This window comes from Varanus komodoensis, unplaced genomic scaffold (genome assembly GCF_004798865.1).
Source record: "Varanus komodoensis strain SLA01 unplaced genomic scaffold, ASM479886v1 scaffold52, whole genome shotgun sequence".
In the NCBI taxonomy this organism is placed as follows: domain Eukaryota; kingdom Metazoa; phylum Chordata; class Lepidosauria; order Squamata; family Varanidae; genus Varanus; species Varanus komodoensis.
This window is the reverse complement of record NW_025336114.1, coordinates 368,397-386,328: the sequence shown is the minus strand read 5'-3', so window position 1 is coordinate 386,328 and position 17,932 is coordinate 368,397. Positions and strand designations below refer to the sequence as shown.

Genomic DNA, 17,932 nt, shown 5'->3' with positions numbered 1-17,932 from the left:
TTCTGTTTGTTCAGGTATTCATGTTTCAATCTTATCTCCTGCCTAAGATATACCACACGTATGATTCCATAAATATCTAAACATCTTCCAAATGTAATAATATCTCTGCTATCTCTGTGGGGACTGAACTTATCTTCACACTTTGGACCATGAAAATTGTATTCGTATCAACCTTTAAAAAAGAAGTATATAAATTGATCCTGATGAATTATAAGGATGAATAGTAGGCACCTAGTATTCCTTCATCTGCTCCAATGACACTGGGGTCAGGGAATTCTTTAACTTATGTGAGCATTACAATCAGAAATCCATGCATGGAATTAGCCTTCTGCGTGAATATCCTGTTGTCTTCTAAAGCACACTTGGTGATGGAGAGGGCCTTTTTCGACAAGTGGTGCCCAAGCTGCAGAACTGCCTTCCTTGTAACCTCTACGCTACATGCTTTCTAACGAGCCATTAAGGACATTTTATTTTATCTGGTCTATGGTTTGAATTGTCTTACCCTTGGCTCTCTATTGTAATCTTCAAGGTAATTTTAATGGTTGCTTATTTTGGGACATGTGTGCTGTGTTTTCCTTGTTTTTATGTTCTTTCATTATGTTATGATGTACTTTTAAATGTTTTTAACATAAGCCACAGGCAAGAAAGCATTCCAGAAATAATAACATAAATAAACTTAGCAGATGTTGTGAGTGGATCCTCTTCTGTTCTAGAGGATGAAGTTTCAGGCATGTAATCTACTGAGGAAGTCAGTGGCAGAAGAGAAGAAATTGGGCTGAATTTAACAATCCACAGGTCTAACAAACAGCAGCATGGCTTTATGAAAGGACTCTGCACATTTACCAGGTTTACACAACATACTGTAGCTCATCCTGGGTTATTTAACCCATAATGTGCCACTGTGCTCACTAGCCCCAGTTTACATATTCCACCTCCAACTGGAGTTATCACGTTGTACAAATTCATCCATCATGGATTATGTGAAGCTTAAACTTGGTCTATTGTGGGATTATGCATGGATCATTTAACTGTTGCTTAAGCCACACTGTCTGGGTTCATATAACATGACAACCCTGCTAAGGGTTGAATATGGAAAATGGCATAGCCTCACCGAGGGTTAAACGTGACATTCTTGCAGCCATGTGCAAGCACAGCTCAAGAGGTTGGAATAGACAAGTCACAACTTAGTGTGAATTGGGATATGGGTGCAGTTATAGCACATACTACCTGTGCTGTGCCATATTACCTACCATCAAACTGCCAGCTCTGGGCATGGCATAGTGCTTAACAGAGGCTCCTCTAGGCCATCCTCCCCCAACTGGGAGCCTCCAGGTATGTTGGATTGCAACTCCCATCATTCTCACCAGCATGGCCTATAGTAGGGAATGACAAGAGTTGCAGTTCAAAACATTGAGATAGGGATATGAGTTTGGAGAAAGTTGCTATATGGAGGCGGGAAGGAAGGGCTGAGTGCCAGCTGTGTTCACAGGTTCTGATGACTATCTCCAGCTAGCTTTAGCCAGTGTTTCTCCCTTCCATCCCAAAATAGACAGATCCTCGCCCAGTCTGGTCTGAGGCATGGCATACCACTGCAGTCTCTGATTGACACCAGTCTAATTCAGCACAGCAAACCTTAGCTTAAGGTGTCTGTCACACTACAGCAAAAGAGAGAGCAAGTCCTCCTCTTCCTCTTTTCTTTGTAGCCCTGGCGGACAGGTTAGGCAAATCATCAACTTGAATCATGTACTGAGTCCAGGCCCCAGAATGGCTTGCCCAGGACAAATCTGGACCTAGTGGATTAGTTCCAGACTGCAGAGAACAGATTCAGCAATCTGCAACCATCATATGGAGGAATTATAGCTTTTGTTTTTCAACAAACCTTTGTTGAATCCTTTCAGTACTAATACAGGCACTAGAATCCACCTGCCACTCAAGACTCTTCCAGATGAGGCTTTTACCATGCAGTCGCTGGGCCTCATTCATAGAATCTGATGGGCAGACCTAGTGGCCTTCTGTTTGTAACTTTCCAATGTTTTCCCACAGCTTCTTCCTTTTTTCTTACCACTTCCATCCTTTGTGTTATCCAGTTTGCCTGATCTCTTCCAGGCACAGAATTCATCTTTCATTTTCAGCAAAATTTGGAACTTGGTTTGCAAGATTCACCCAGGTCTGCCCATCAACATGATGAACATTCAGCGCAGGGTTACTGCACAAGTGTTAGTTGCATAGCTAGCATCGTGCCCTTCGGAATCCTTGACATTTCAAGCTCTCAGAAAGAGCACTTGTATTGCTCCTGCAGTAATGGTGAAAAGCAAGGAAAGAATATGATTCTACAAGCAAACTGGGTTGGAATTTCAGGTGGTAAGGCTTTTAAATGAAGCAGGAGCATACAAGCCGTAGACATGCATCCCTCAGTGCTGCCTGGTAATATTACACTGGATGTTGGGATATAATACCTAGATCATATGATGCACCCATTAAGATCCTCAGTGATAGGAACATAGGAATTTGCTTTATACTAAGTTAGACCATGGGCCCTTTTGGTGCAGTATTTTCTGTACTGGCTGGCAGGATCTCTCAGGTGTTTCAGGCAAGATTCTTTCCTAGCCCTACCTAAAGATATCAGGGATTGAACTTAGGATCTTCTGCATGCAAAGCAGGTGCTCTGTCCCTAAGCTATAACCGCTCCTCATGAAGATGAAGCAGAGGAAATTGCTTTATACCGAAGCTCGCCGTCTCGCCTTTCACAACTAGGACTGACCCAACCATGAAGGCCATATAAGCAGTGAACTCAGGCAGTGCTTAGGCAACAGAGGGTGCGTTTGCCAACTCTTCCATGCTTTTTCTAGTATGAAGGCACTCCCAAATCCCTCCAGTCGTATACTGTGGGGCTTCAGAGCACAGATTCAGTCCCTGGTGGGATGCCATCACCCAGTCCCATGAGGGCAGTTGAAAGTCTTGCTCAGCTTTGGTTCGAATGTCAGTGCTTGCCAAGAGATTTAGCATCTTTGCATCTCAGAAGCAAAGAACAAAACTGCAAAGTATTTACTGAGTTTCCTATAGCAGAGAACACACAGAGTACACAGAGACAAAGACAGCATGACACTATTGACTGCAGACTGCCACATGTTTTACTGAGTCTAGAATTTCTGGTTTCGTTGGGCTGCTTTTTGTGTGATTAATATTTTGACTTCAGTTGTTGCTATTGTTATTATTTCAGTAGCGGCAGGAGAGAGGTGTAATGCTTAACAGCTTTTAAACAAGATTCTGTGATTAAAATATGTTATGAAAGAGTAAAGCAAAGCAGCATAATTTAACAATGGAGAGGAAGACGTGTAATGAGATGGATCGATTGCATAAAGAAAGCCACAGCCTTGAGTTTACAAGTGCTGAGCAGGGCTGTGAAGGACAGGACATTTTGGAGGGAGATGACTTGATAGCATGCAACAACAACAACCATATAAACACAGGGACAGTTATTTTTTCCCGATGTCCATGAATTTCATACAAGGATTCTAATGATGGGACCCCAAGAAATGCCAGATTAGCTTATTTATGTACTGATTAAGATAAAGCATCTAGATGGCCATAGGATTATTTGCTGTCCTAGCTCTGACCTCGGAAAATAGCTCCAAGGTTGGAGCTGGGTTTCTACTCAAAGCACCCACTTCCCTCCACAGCTCGTTTAGAAGGAACATGCCAGCTGCTTCTGCTGGGTCATGAAAGTGACCTCAGAGAAGGTGTTGAGTGAGTGGAGGAGACCAGTACAGCCATATTATTGGAGATTCTGGTAATACCTCAGCTTCCTTTCCTGGCCAAGGCATGGCACTTGGACAGCCAAAACTAGCTGTCTAGCTATTTGCCAGGGCAGGAGGACTGTGGAGGCAACCATTAACTCTGTGCTCCTCCCATCCTGCATGGGATGCCCATTCCCTCTGTTATGGGAACCCAGAGTGGACTTGCCCTGAGACAATTTAAATTATTTCATTGCCTTATATGCTTTTGTAGAAAACTACCCCTCTCAAATTTATTTTCCATTGCAACTTAGAGGGATCTTAAATTTAATGTGCAGAGGGTGGGGTGCTTAGTTTCTCAGAGTGTCAACATGCACACCAAACAGGATCCAGGATTTCTACTGCTCTCGTGTCAATGGCCACAGGCTGTTAAAGCTGGCTCGGAATGATGTATTAAAAGTTGCTGGGCTGAAGAGTTGGAATGCTTCCAGACAAAGCTTTTGACAGGTCCTCATCCTCCCTTGGCTCATGGAATTTTAGGAGGGGGCCAGATGGTATCTTCCATTTGCAACACACCCATGTTTTCCTGCCATTTCCTCCTCCTCCTTCCTTCCCACAGAAAGCCCTCTAGCCAGGATTGTTGGTTAGGATATGTTAGGAGCTGTAGGGCGTTTTCTGTCTGGACATGCCTAGTTTGGCACCCTAAGCTGGAAAGCTCCACATGCTGCTGGAAATGCAGTCGAGTTGCAGTCAAACATTTCAGGAAGGCACTGGAGTGGGGGAGGAATCTCTGAGGCAAGGGCAGATTTATCTCCTTTTTCATTGTCTTTTTAACCAGGCTAGTTCAAGTTCTTTTTTATCTCTTCCGCCAGCTCCTTGCTCCTCAGCTGCTTTTAGCTGAAACTCTGTCATGCTGTTATAGGAAGACAACTTCCTCCTGAGATGGGGGCAGCAACTAACATCTGAATCCTATTACACAGATACAACAAGAACAATACAACCTTGTAGTCTCTTAAAGACTAAATTAGTCTTGTGGTTCAGAGGACATTGCTTATACCACAATTTGTTAAAATTTTGAGGTGAAGACACAGGACTTTTTCTGTTTCAACATGTTGATAAGGTGCATGACATAGGCACAATGGTTTCGGATCAGCAAGGTTACAGTAAAGGATTTCTACTAAATTTCTACTGTGCAAGAGAAATACTTGTAAATCTCACACCATTTACCTAGGATACCTCAGATGATGCATTTGCTATGCACTGCTTCATTCAAGCAATGTTATGGGAGGTCCAACCAACTACAGTTTCTTCAGTCTTTCATCTTATAAAGAAAAAACCAGTTAAGGGGGAAAGGACAGAACAGATATACAATGATCCCTTCAGGTGACAAGATAGCCCACACTTATGGGCTGAGTCTGGGATAAATAAAGGATGCCATTGAATCAGGGGTTGGCACTGAAATATGCATTATTGTGTTGTTTGAAACGAGCCAAGATAAGAAACCATGGTGAACCCACAGTTCACAACCCAAGAACAAACCATTGGTTCTCTTCATAGGTTGCTCATGGTTTACAAGCCAAGGCAATTAGTACATCTGAGTTTGAAAAACGCAATAACCCATGTTTCAATATGGTACAACCACCAATTCTCAGCCCATACTTAACCCATAAGTGTGGGTTATTGTGTTGTCTGAACCCAGTCAATGCCTTTTGAGTGTTATTACTAGAGCCCTCCATCTGGAAGCATGCCCAGTTCCCTCTCTCTACCTCGTTTAAAAGAGAAACAAATTATTTATTTTATTATTTATTTTGCAATATGAAGTTTTGGCTTCCCCTTTTCAGGATTATGGCTACAAGCTGTGCATCTGCCCTCTCTGAGGCCCCAGTTGTGGCAGATTGTGAGTACAGTGCTTCACGTGTTAACTTAGAGGGCATGCTTTCCATGCATACAGAAAAACAGGAACTGCAGCATATATTTGCCAACTACCTCCTGCCCTTTGAATGCCAACATGACAGCTAATTCATTCAATCATCTTGCTCCTCCTTTCACCATGTCATATGGATTGCTGATCATTAATGTAAAAACTTAAGTGCCTGCATGTATTCATTTTAAGAATGCTTATTCCAACCTTTAAAAGGAAAAAAAACCAGCTTCAGAACATGAAGAAGTGTCCTTATGACATCATAGAGTCAACCAATCAGCCCTGTAAACTGTCTTGTGCCATCTTAAGATGAACAAATTAATTATATGGCAAGATCTGGTGGACTAAAGTCCATTTCCCTCGTATTTGCAAAAATGATCTTCCATCAGCAGATCTTCCATCAATGCACATTGTAAATGGGTGGCGGGAAAGGCATGTCTAAACAGCAGGAGCCAAAGAAGGGCAAAGAACTACAAGAAACATGAGCTGCATCAGTTCAATTACTGCTCAAAGATACCCAAGAGCAGCACCTGTGCATCCAGTGCACGAGTCTCTTTCAGAATGTTACTGCTACACGCAGGGTATATGTCAAAACACAAGGCTGCTCCTTTACTTCAGGGGTCTTATTTTTTGTAAGCTGTCCCGAGATGCTAGTAGTGGATGGGTTAGAAAAGCTTCTGATAGATAAATAAATAAACCCAGCAACCTCTAGATGTGTTTGGACAACTCCCAGCATTCCTAGCTAGTATGGCTGGGACTGATGGGAGATGTAACCCAACATATCTAGAAGCTGCCAGGTTAGAAAAGGATGCTGCATTTCATTAAAGGTATGATCCTGTTCCTGTTTAGACAGAAAAAAGCCTGTAATTTCCAGAATGGATGGCTGGGGCTTGCTGAGAGCTGCAGGCCTTTTCTTCTGTCCAAGCAGGCACAGGATTGTGCTCAGAACGCGTCAATTCCACAACGCAAACTTCTCAGTCCTGCAACAACAGCTTTTATTTTGAAAAAATCCCTTCTGGAAGACTTTGCAAAGAGGAGGAGGGATTTTTTTTATCCCTATCTACTAAGACTAGAGGATTGGAGAAACAGGGAGAAACCCTTCATCCCATCTGCCCCTATTGCTTCTCTGGAAAGGAATATGTCCGTGTTCCCTTTTCTTCGCCTCCCGCTAGCAAATCCCATCGTCCCCGCGACTGCGCCCGGAGACACCAAAACCAGCTGCCACAGCCACCTCGCAAGCCCTCCACGGGTCCAGGGCTCACGTGGAGCGCTAAAGCCTCCCCCCGCTGCTGCTCCAAAAGCTCCGCCTTCCAGCCGTTGGCTGCTTCTCATTGGCTGTTGCGAGCGACGGCAGCTCCGGCAGCGGGCGGGCCCCTTTGTGACGCCACAATCAGCTGTTTGAACGTTCTAATTTCTTAGCCGAGATCAACTGGGGATTCAGCAATAACCGAAAATTCATAATATTAAGACTACAGCCGAGGGGAGGAAAGGCATCTGGACGCGAGGGCAGTTGCATGCAGTTTGAATGGTGCATATCTTCTGAGAAGATCAGAGACACCATTTACATCACCTCGTCTCCCTGCATCTTTTTCGGAGGGTTTTTTTTTTTTTTAATAATCATTTCTCGTATTGAGCTTGGTTGATTTCAATTAAAACTACCTCACGGACTCTGCCTCAAGCTGGTGCTTTTTTTTAAAATAAAAAACCTTGTGGTTTTTTCGTGTGTGTGTACGTGTGGCGTTGTTTACAAAACATTTGATGACATTAAAGGCAAGGTAAGTGTTGCTTCCCCCCCTCCTCCCGCCTCATCCAGTGCAGCTGGTATATTTTCAAACTTGGAAACCATAATCTCTTTGTGTCGAAAGAAAACACTCCGTGTCCCACAGAGTGTTTTTGTTTCTCTGTATTTACTGTTGACGTTTGAAGAGCCCTTCTCTTTGCTTGCAGGACGTGTTTGTTTTTCACTGGCATGTGGCATTCAGCTTTGATATCGGTTCCCCGTCTGGTGTGTTATTTTAAACCTCTCTTTGTATTTTGCATTCTCTATGAGGTTCAGTGCATCGCTGTATATTTCTGGATATGTTGTTATGGACGCGTACCGATTTCGACTTCTGGTTGGCAGGGAGATAGGAAGACATTCTTTCGGGATAGGAGAACACACACACACCCCAGAAAGGAAAGATCTTTATTTTGAGTTTAGAAACAACAGTGCCTTCGCTACTGGAGCTACAAGGATGGATTCACGGGCATTCTAGATTTGTTTAAACTACCAAGAATCGCCCTCTTTTCTGACTTGCAAATGAATGCGTGTGTAAGCGTAGCGTTATGAGAATACAATGCCCCAGTTTAAAACCCGGTCTTCTAATGTAAACACTTGTATAGCCATAAAAAAGTAACTATCGTTCTGTTTGTGAAGGGCTTTGGTATGAAACAAAAGCCTCTTAAGAGATCGCCAGAAATAATGCGCCGGGCTCGATTCGATTGTAATCGACTCTTTGCTTGAAATGCAGAAAGAGCCTTTTGTCTTGACTTCTTTCTGGCGACCGGTAACGGCACCAGCAACACCAGAATTGTGAAAATAAATATTCATAATGCACGGGAGGTGGGGAGGCGAAGAAGCAGGAAAGGAAGGAAAGGAGAAGGCAAAATACATCCCCTTGTTTGTGCGGAGCGTGGCTCATTGAGGTCATCACAGGCAGTGGCGAATGGAAAATGTTCATCATTATTAACTGCAGATCAGGCCGGGGGAGGGGCTGGACGCAGCCGCCGCTTTTTCGTTCAGCTGTTTCCTTGAGAGGCGCGCTGTAGCAATGAAGAGTAGTTAGTTACCCGCCGCAATCCTGCCAGCTACCGCTACGTCTGGATGCAAGATGGGTTCATAAAGCACAATGCGGACTTGATTGGTTGCATTCTTCGCCTCCCACTACCCCCTCCTTTGGGCTTGATTTTCTGCCCTGTTTGAGCGGGGACAGGTTAAGATTTCTCCCTTGTGGGAATATTTGCAAGGGAACCGTAGTCATTTACGAGGCCACTTCTGTGTATGAAAATAGAAGGTGTGAGCGGACTTGTGGATCGGGATGCGGCAGAGGGTCGGGAAAGCAAGCATCTGCACCAACACAGCGAGCCTTCTTCAGTGGAGATCTAACCTGTAGCCATGCTGAAACTGGGTCGGGAAACAAGCAAGGGCGTTGGGACTGTAAAAAGAGATGTATGGGTCTGTGGCATAAGCAGCTTTGGCGACCCAGAGCCCGCTTGATCAGCTGCATGGAGGAGGGTCAGCATGTAGGGAAAAGGGGAACAAAGAGCAGGCTTGTGGCTGAAACGGAGACAAACAGGCATCCTATTTTATAGATCTCGGGGTAAAAACAGTCGCTCCCATTAGTCATTTTCTCTTCTTAGCCTTCCCTTGTCTTTGCCTCTTTTGTTGTTTCTTCGCCAACGGATTAAGATTAAAGGTTGGTGTCTGATCCGATTGGCTGCCTGGGATTGGACTCCTGCCGTGACGTCTTCGTGATTTGCATATGACATTGAGACGTCACCAAGGCCAGCCCTTTCCGATCTTTCCTCCCCACCCACGCATGTTGGAGTTGTCCTCTCTTGACCTGGGTGGAAGCCTGTGGTGTTGGGAGTTCTGGAAATCAGTGCATTCCTGTGATGATTTTATGGGCAGAAAAGGCTTGTGTGGAGCACTGTCTTATTTTTATGTTCATCTTGCTGGCCAAGAAAGTTGGGGCATCGCAGAAAATAAGTAAAGCATTGATGTTCCGCACTATTGGTCCACTATCATTAATACAACTTTGCAGGGTAATTTGGATGTTGAGGGTAATTCAAGCATATTATAATTTGAAACGTACATTAAAAAAACTTTCATATTTGTATTGTGAAATTTCTGCAAAATAAGAAAGAAGAGGAAAAAATATATAGACAAATGTCAATAAAACATAAAATGCATATATATAAAAGTACATTTTTCTAGTAATTATACATAAGTTTCAGCAAAACGTATGTATAAACAGTAGTCTTTTATGCACTATGGTTGATCCAAAGGTCAAACAAAATGATAGACTTTTTTTAGAAACTGACAATTCAAAATAGGATGTTAATTCAGAATTACCATTTGAAAAGTTTGTGTTGCTACAAGTTCATCATGTATCAAGATGAATACTATGAAAACCATAGCACAGCCCTATCCAAAAACTATCCTCATTATAGTGCAGACTTTTACAATCTACCTGTGAAGGAAGTTGTATTCTGCTCAACCGTGCAAACTGAGTCTTGTTTTAAAAAGTGGAGTTACAAAGTTCTGTGCTAAGAACAACTGAATTCTGTAGCCTGCATAAATTTTCAAATTGCCCAAGTTTTATTATTTTGTGTGGCTTATTCTGTAATTTTTCCAGCAAGAGAGTTTATGCTGCTGGATAAAAACAGGAAAAAATGGCAAGTCCCTGAAGGCCTGCCTCACCCTGTTCATTTTGGAAATCTCACTTGAGAGCCCATTGGCACTGCCCACTGACTCATGGACTTCCAAAACATTTTGTTACATTTCTATACCATCCATTAGCTGACACTCTCTAGGAGGTTTACATAACAAAGCTTACAACCATAAAATACAATGACTTAGTAAAACATAAGATAAAACCAAATAAGATAAAAGTTCTAAATTCTAAAAATGCAATAAAGGTGCAGTCCAGAGGCACTATGGTCATCCTATGTAAGGTGGGAGCAATGTGCAGGTAAAGATCACCTTTGCTGTCCTCCTGCTTTGCAGACCAGCTAAGCTGGCTGATTTGGGCCATCTAACTGGAGTGGGAGAGAAAGACTCACATGGAGTTGTTGCCAATATGGGTTGTATCTTGGTGATGCCAGCTTCATCCCCTGGAATGGCTCCTAAACCTGTTTTCTAAGGTCACACTTACGACTCTGGAGAAGCAGCTGGTGTGCTTTTTCTACACTGACTGTGAGAGGGAAGGGTATTCAAATACAGATCACTAGATCTGAGGCCAGAGCTCTTTTCCAGCCTTGGCTCTCTGAGTCTGAATGATCCTTTGCCCTCTAGTTGCTGTCTAAAGGCAATAGGATTGCTGTATAACACAATTTTTAAAACTGGAGTACTAAAAATCTTTTGAAAATCATGAGGCTGAATTAGAAAGTGATTTAAAAATGAAAAAGAAACAGAATATTGCACAAAACCCCACAGAATATTGAAATGAAATGCTAATTCCTCTTTAAAAGCACTCAAACAACCTTGCTTCCAATGTAGCTATTGTTGTTTGTTAAACAGACCAACCTACACCCAAGCTGACACTCTGAAGGTGAATAGGACTGCAATTCTCAACATTCCCACCCAGCCTTCCCCACCTGGAATTTGCTGGGTTAGGGGACTTTGCGCAGTAATGCCCAGAAATTCGGGTTTTGGCCTTTGACTATTTCAGCTTTGGGTAGCGTGCAGTGTTGACATTCCTGTTATCTGCGATTTCCTGAGCAGTTGCTGTTTACACTATTGCTGCCTTCATGCACCTTTGAGTTTTGGAGAAGATTGTTCAGTGTGTTAATAGTTATGACTCATTGGTCCAGTTCCCATGTCACAGCAACCCAGTGGTGTTTTTTTAAACAAACAAACCAAAAGAAATTAGCAAATTGGACCATTTGATTCCAAAAGGTTGAGTAGAGTCACTGATGGGAGAGATGAAGCTATTTTTGCACAGTCATCCTATCCGAGTAGGAGGTGATGAAGACTGCAATTCGTAATCATGATGAACATACATACTTCTGCACACTATGGTGATGATTGAGCAGGTATTCTTAGATCTGCTTTGGAAGGTTTTCCTTGGCATGCCTTCAGTGCCCTTTCCATTCTGAAGTATTTGCAAGGATTCATTATGGAGGGAGAAACCTCTTCATTCTAAATAGGTGCTTTGCTACTCTCTGTTCAGTTTTAGAAACTCCATCCTGTTGACTGCAAAAGTGAGAGCCACCCAGGTCTCCTGCCTGCCTACACTGTAACGTTCTTGTGCATCGTTGGTCTTTGGTCCAATTGTCCTTCTTGTTTGTTTTTTCCGTGATCTTACCTAACAGGATTGTTTTGGAAGCCAGTGATTCACAAAACAGAGAGGCTGGGAGGAGTAAGAATAGTTCCTTTTGTTTCTGGTTTAGTTTCTCCCTTTGCCAGACAAAGACCTCAGAAGAACTGCTTTGGATTCCGCCACCTGATATCATGAAACCAGTCTCTCTATACACAGCAAATGGAATCATGTCAAGTTTCTAGGTGGATCTTGCAGAGAATCCTGCCACAAGAAAGAGGGTGGAGAACCTTTTGTGGCTGAATACTGTGTTTGGGTTCAAGGAGCCTTACTGGCTTGCATTAGCTTGCTTTGCTGCTTCTCCCCGTCCCAACTGTAAGAAGGCAAAAGAGTAACCGTGCATGGTAAGTGACTGGTCTTTTGGCTCAGTCGGCCTTCCTCAACCTCATGCCCTTTAGATATGTTGGACTGCTGGGGAAAAGGGAGTTGTTGAGAGCCCTAGGTTAGAAAAACTGGGATATATTATTTGCTACACAGTTCCAAAATCTAGGAAAGTCCATGTCATTGTTTTGTTTTGGCACAGAACAGACTGGAGTGCAGGAACATATGACATGACCCACTGTCAACGTTGCTGTGTCACCATGTACATTAGGCCAGTAGACTTGCCCCCACCCATTTACAAACAAATCTGCCTTCACAAGGCTTGCAAATCAGATGAAGTGCTGCCCCTACTTTTTGGCATCCCTCCACTCCTGAACTTTTAGGCTGGTGATAGGTATGATGATCCTCATATTATTTTAGTGCAGCTGATGAAGTGAATGACACTATCCTGCCCACACCCACTTCCTTCTGTTTACACAACAGGGAGATTTTGCATCTTTCTTGGTGCCAAAGTTTAACTGGGGTAAATTTATTGCCCTGTAGAAACAAGGTATTCTGACTGAGAGCATTATAAAGTAAACTGATGCTCTTTGTGGTGGAACCAGTAACTCATGTAGGGTGGCTAAGTGTCCTACTTTACATAGGAGGGTCCTCTGTTTGAAGAGCTGTCTGATCCAAGTCTGGTTCAAAGATAAAGAAGCATAAGGAGAAAGAACAGGAGCCTTGAGGTTGTACAGCAACACCTAGCACCTGCAGGCAACACATGAGGCTACCTAGTCACACTCTTACCTACTACTGTGAGATGCATCATATTTTTCCTTAAATCACAGCAATCTTTCTAAAGGTGCATAGAAATGGACATATGCAAATATTCTGCAAATCAGTGGTATCAGTTTTGTTCTTTGGTGGCGTGTTTCTGCCTCTATTTTTGGTAAGCAGCCACCCTACTCTTATATCAGATAAATCTTGGCAGGGACTTCACAGCGTATTGGTCGAAAGCACTGCTGTTCATTTGGGCAGACAAACTGATACAGCTACACTTATGTATGTTTTATGGACTTATGCTCAGTGAATAAACAACTTCTAGAATGTAAAAAGTACGGTATCTCATTAGAAATGAAACCAAGTGAGCAGAGCTGTGTGAATATGGTGATTCCACAGAGGGAGAAGCAGGGAAACAATGGAGGATGCGGTTCTGGGCACACAAAAAGGTCCTTTAGAATCTCAGCTTTCTTCTTTTTTAAGAAACAATGTCCAGCCATCATGACTTTGAAGGTATGTTTGAATTGTGTGGGCAGTACTTCCTATAAGATGGAAAATTGGCTGAATAGGGTTTCTAGTACTTGGAGGCCCGGCATTAGTGTCCAACTTAGCTCATTGACCTTCTTCCAAATTACACAGCACACCAACATTTCAGAATAAATTATACAAAGTAAGATACATGTTTGCATTCTTTGCTTCAGCCTTTTTTGATGTCGGATATGGGCTTCATGAACACATAAGTCTGTTGTCGTTTTAGTATTGCAAAGTATACATAGCCATAACAATGAGGAAAAACAAGGATGTTAATAATTTCTGGTTCCCTCCTGAAAAGTAAGAAATGTAATTTCTTTAGCATGAAATCTGAAGGATGAACAAGATCTCTACTCGTTATTAGAGGAGGAATACAGGTGTGTTGATCTAAGGCTAAGCAATAAATTTATTTCTCGTTGGCAACTTAGCATTCTGTCTTTGATACGAAACAGGCAATGATTGACTGAGAGACCTGAATAAATTGTGCCTCTAATTTCAGCATTCTAGCCTACTGCAGTATTTTCCAAATTCCCAAAGGGTGGGAGCTCTCTCCCCCACCCCACCCCACCCCACCCCACATTTTCTGGCACTTCTCATCTCATTGTACTAGAGCATTCCTTCCCAACCTATCCCCTAAGGCTGTAAAAGGATTTAGTTTTGCTTCATTTTTATCTCAGATTTGCCCCTTCACATCCCTTAACATAAGAGTGCAGTTTTCTGAAAAAGATCACACATTGCTGAACTTGCAATTTCATTTGCAAACACATATTTTCACACTTTAGTCTGCTGGGAGAAGTGTGCATTTGAGTGTGCATTTCAAAAAAAAAATCCTGCTCAAATGAAAATAAATCACAATTGAAGACAGGCATGACAAGGTTCAAACTTGAGGGTGGAATTCAGAGAATCTTGGTGAGTTGGAGTCTCACTGATTTTCCAATGCTTACTGCACCTTTCAGACATTGTGGACTATATCTCTCATCAGCCGAACATCGGAAGGGCGCCAGGTTGGGGAAGGCTGAGCTAGAGCTATGCAAGTCTGTATATCAAAGCCTTTGTCTGCTGAAAGTGTAATCCCCTCTCACTGTGAGCAGATGGTCCCTGCTAGTCTTATGTACATACAGTCTGAGCCATGTCTCTTTTCTCTTTGTACATGGGGGAAGAGAGAGGGGAGTGCACACAGACATCCCGTTTCTGCATCATGCTGGAGCAGGTTGCTTCAGAACTGGGTCACATAAAGACACAGACTGCATCAACCGCTGCACTTGCTTTGCTGAGCAGCAGCCCAGTCCTGTGCCCTCTGCTCTAATTTGCTTTATTTCTGTTCCCCCAAAATGGCTCTCAAAGCAACTGTGTGTTTCTACTGAATTGTCCACAGGTAAGGCCTTGTGGCTCATGCTGTTGCAGGGTATTCTTTGTATGGTCAAAAGAAAACTGGTATAGTGTAACAGAGCTGCAGTCTTGGGCAATGGTTAGAGTGCAATCTTTTGTTCCATTCCTTCTGTTTCATTTATTAGTGGGATCTGCAGTGTGGAGTGTCTGGTTCAGTATTCCACACAACCAGTCAGTTTTATTTTATTTAAAAAATTTTAGGCTACTCTAAGGGCTCTCTAAGTGGCTAATAACATTAAAAACAGGCCAACAGTTCTATGCCTTTTTCAGGTTATTCCATCCCAGTCCCTCATTTTCTTGCCCACCTTGCCCAACAAAGAGTCAGTTTTCCATGGCACCAAGTTTGCTCAGTCTTCATTGGGTGGCTTGGGGGAGGGGGGGTCTCCTCCTACTCATTAGATGGTTTTTAATACAAAATATTTTTTTAATGTACAAACCTTGTGTTTCCCCTAAACCTGTGGATTCCTCTCTCTTGTCTTGGGTTCTTAAGATCCAGACTTGGAAAATGCATTTGCTATTAGTACACAAAATTACATTGAAGGTGTACCTTTTCTCCAAGAAGTTTAAGGCAATGTGCATGATTCTTCTCCATTTTATGCATACAACAACCCTGTGAGATGGGTTCATTTGAGAAGGGGTGACTGGACCAGTGCTACCCGGGGAGCTTCTTTGTGGAGTGTGGATTTAAACCTGCACCTCCCCAGTCTAAAAAAAAAAAAATAATAAAGTTTGTGCAAGATGTTCAGAAAGGTATGGAAATATCCATTATGAATGCTTGGCACAAAAACAAAAACAGCAATGAAATTGACACAGATGTGAATAGACCAATGACCTCCCCTGAAAAATTTCCACTACACCTGGAAGATATCCTAATCTGACACTTTAACCATTATACTGTGCTATACTTCAGTTACTTGGAACTAATTCCCCTGAGATCAGTGGGAAGTGCTCCTGTATAAACCTGCTTAGGGTTGAGCTGGAAATCTGTTTCAAATCTCTGCTCTCCCATTGAGTTAAGTAAGACATTGTCATAGTCTCAAATGCTGTATTGGAGAAATAATACTGATCCGCATTATTTATTCATTTATTCATTCATTTTTAAACACTGCTGTACCACACTCAAACTGATGCCTCCCAGAGCACTTTGTAATAAAATTGTGCAATAAAATGAAACAAAATGCATGCACACATGCACATGCATTAAAACCAGCCAGGGCTCTGAATGTTAAAAGTCTGTTTCAGTGGGGCAAAACTCAGATTTGGTGGTTTGTGAAACCAAATCTGAGCTTCATCACTGAAAGAGCTTTTGAAACTGGTTGAACTTCAAACCTATAAACTATCTGTAAACATGTGGGGCCCCAAAGCATTTTACAATAGCTTGGTTCTCACACATTAACCCACTTTTTCTTAACCCCTTGATTGTTATGCATGAGCCAACATACTAGTCTTCACAACTTAATCATTCCCACAGTTTCAATCCGGGGTTCCATCTCTCTGTCATCAAGGAGGAGACAGGCCAGAGTTCTTGGCTCGGATGCCTTGCCCAGTCCAGGCTTTGGAGGGCCCTTTGGCAAGATGCCTCACTGGCCCCTTCCTTTGTGAGTCAACTTTCTAACTACCAGTGCGACCAGTGGCTATTGCTCTCCATCCTCTTTCTTGCCATTGCTACCACTTGCATGTTTAGCAGGCAGTGGCATCTACAGCTCCTCTTCATCCTCACCACCACCAGTGTTTGGACCAGAGAGGTGAGCAAACAAGCAGATGACAGGGGCAAAGGCAAATAAGGCCACAGTGTTTTGTGCGGGGCTTTGGGTTGTGGAGCCACTCCTGCCGACTGGAAGAGGCAAACAGGAATGCTTGAGCTACAGTGATTAACATGCTGGCTTGTTAATGATCACGTCAACTCAAAAAAACCCTGAGTTACTGCATCCAGATGAAACCATATGGTGTAAAATGTGAAGGTGCTTCCAGACAGGGAGTTGCTATTGGTACCAGCCCAAAGGCAGAGCGCTGCTGTTCCATCTTCGCTCTTTAAGATATTTTCATGAGGAAGAAAAAGGAAGAAGAGGTGGAGAAATATGGGAGTATTGTAATGGAAGAGTACGACTTGTGGATCACCAGCAAGGCTCAGTGAATGGAGCAGGACGGCGGGATCAGGTGATTAGCAGCTTACCTGGAAAGCCCCCAAGACCCCCTTTGCCCCTGTTCTTTCTCCCCAGTGGAGAGCTTTTTCCAATTAGTGAATGCAAAGATTACCAACTTGAATTCCAGTCTTAGCCCTGGTAAATTTGAATATGCCATTAATAGTATCATTCTATGCCTTTCTGTTCAGAAGGAAGTTCAAGTGAATTCAGTGGGAGTTACTCCCAGTTAACTGTGTGTAGGATTACAGCCTTAATCCATTTAACCTCTGCTTCTTATTTCCCCCATAGATAAGATGATTACAGAAGAACCTTAATTATCCACACATTGGTTCACTTAAATTCTATGCTATCAGTAGTTGATAAAGAAATGCAACATCGTATTTCTTTTGTATAGTGCAAGGGTGGAAACCCTTTTTTTCTTCCAGATCCTCAAATCTTCCTCCCAGACCAATTTGTCAGCCCAGGTAACACCCATTTTTTTCTGTGCTTAGAGAGCTGTAACACTCTGTGCAAGGAGACGGACCCAGCAGGCACTTGGAGAACCCGTTATGGTAGGGCTGTTCTTCACACAGTTCTGGGTGGTACCCATGTGGTCCAAATACGAGGCTGAGCCATACCTATTGTTTTTGTTGCTGGTCTGAAGTGTTATGAAGATCTGTCCAGGGCTGACATGACATGGACCCTTACTCCATGGATCCCCATGTTTTATACTGTCTGTGCTGTGTAAGATTATTTAGAAACGAAGCTTCTATTCTTTATTTGTGATGAAGCAAGTGTTATAAACATACGTCTCAGTTTTTCTTCTTTGCTCCCAGTCCAGCAGTTGAATTTTACCATTTCAGGCCCAGTCATGTTTTGAAGGATGTTGTGAAAGGCGATCTGGTGAAATTTCAGGGCTATGTTGCATGAAGAAATCCCACAAACTTCACTTCTGCTGTGGGCATCTCACATACTGTATATGCTACTTCAAAAGGCAATCTGGAATTCTGGTGGCTTTTAGTGCCTTCTAAATGATAAAGGAAGTTAATCAGAAAGCAAACATAGGAGAGT

At 42.9% G+C, this 17,932-nt stretch overlaps 1 protein-coding gene across 4 annotated transcripts in view; it reads left to right on the top strand.

The window, feature by feature from the left end:
* The first annotated feature begins 7,039 nt into the window (after positions 1–7,039).
* Positions 7,040–17,932, top strand: part of TP53INP2 (tumor protein p53 inducible nuclear protein 2) — a 33,162-nt gene continuing 22,269 nt past the window's right edge. For 3 of the 4 annotated variants that reach the window (XM_044447523.1, XM_044447521.1, XM_044447520.1), the window contains exon 1: positions 7,040–7,430. The gene's annotated coding sequence lies outside the window, so the exon portion shown is untranslated. The remainder of the gene's footprint in view (positions 7,431–17,932) is intronic. The other variant, XM_044447522.1, reaches the window with a different exon arrangement.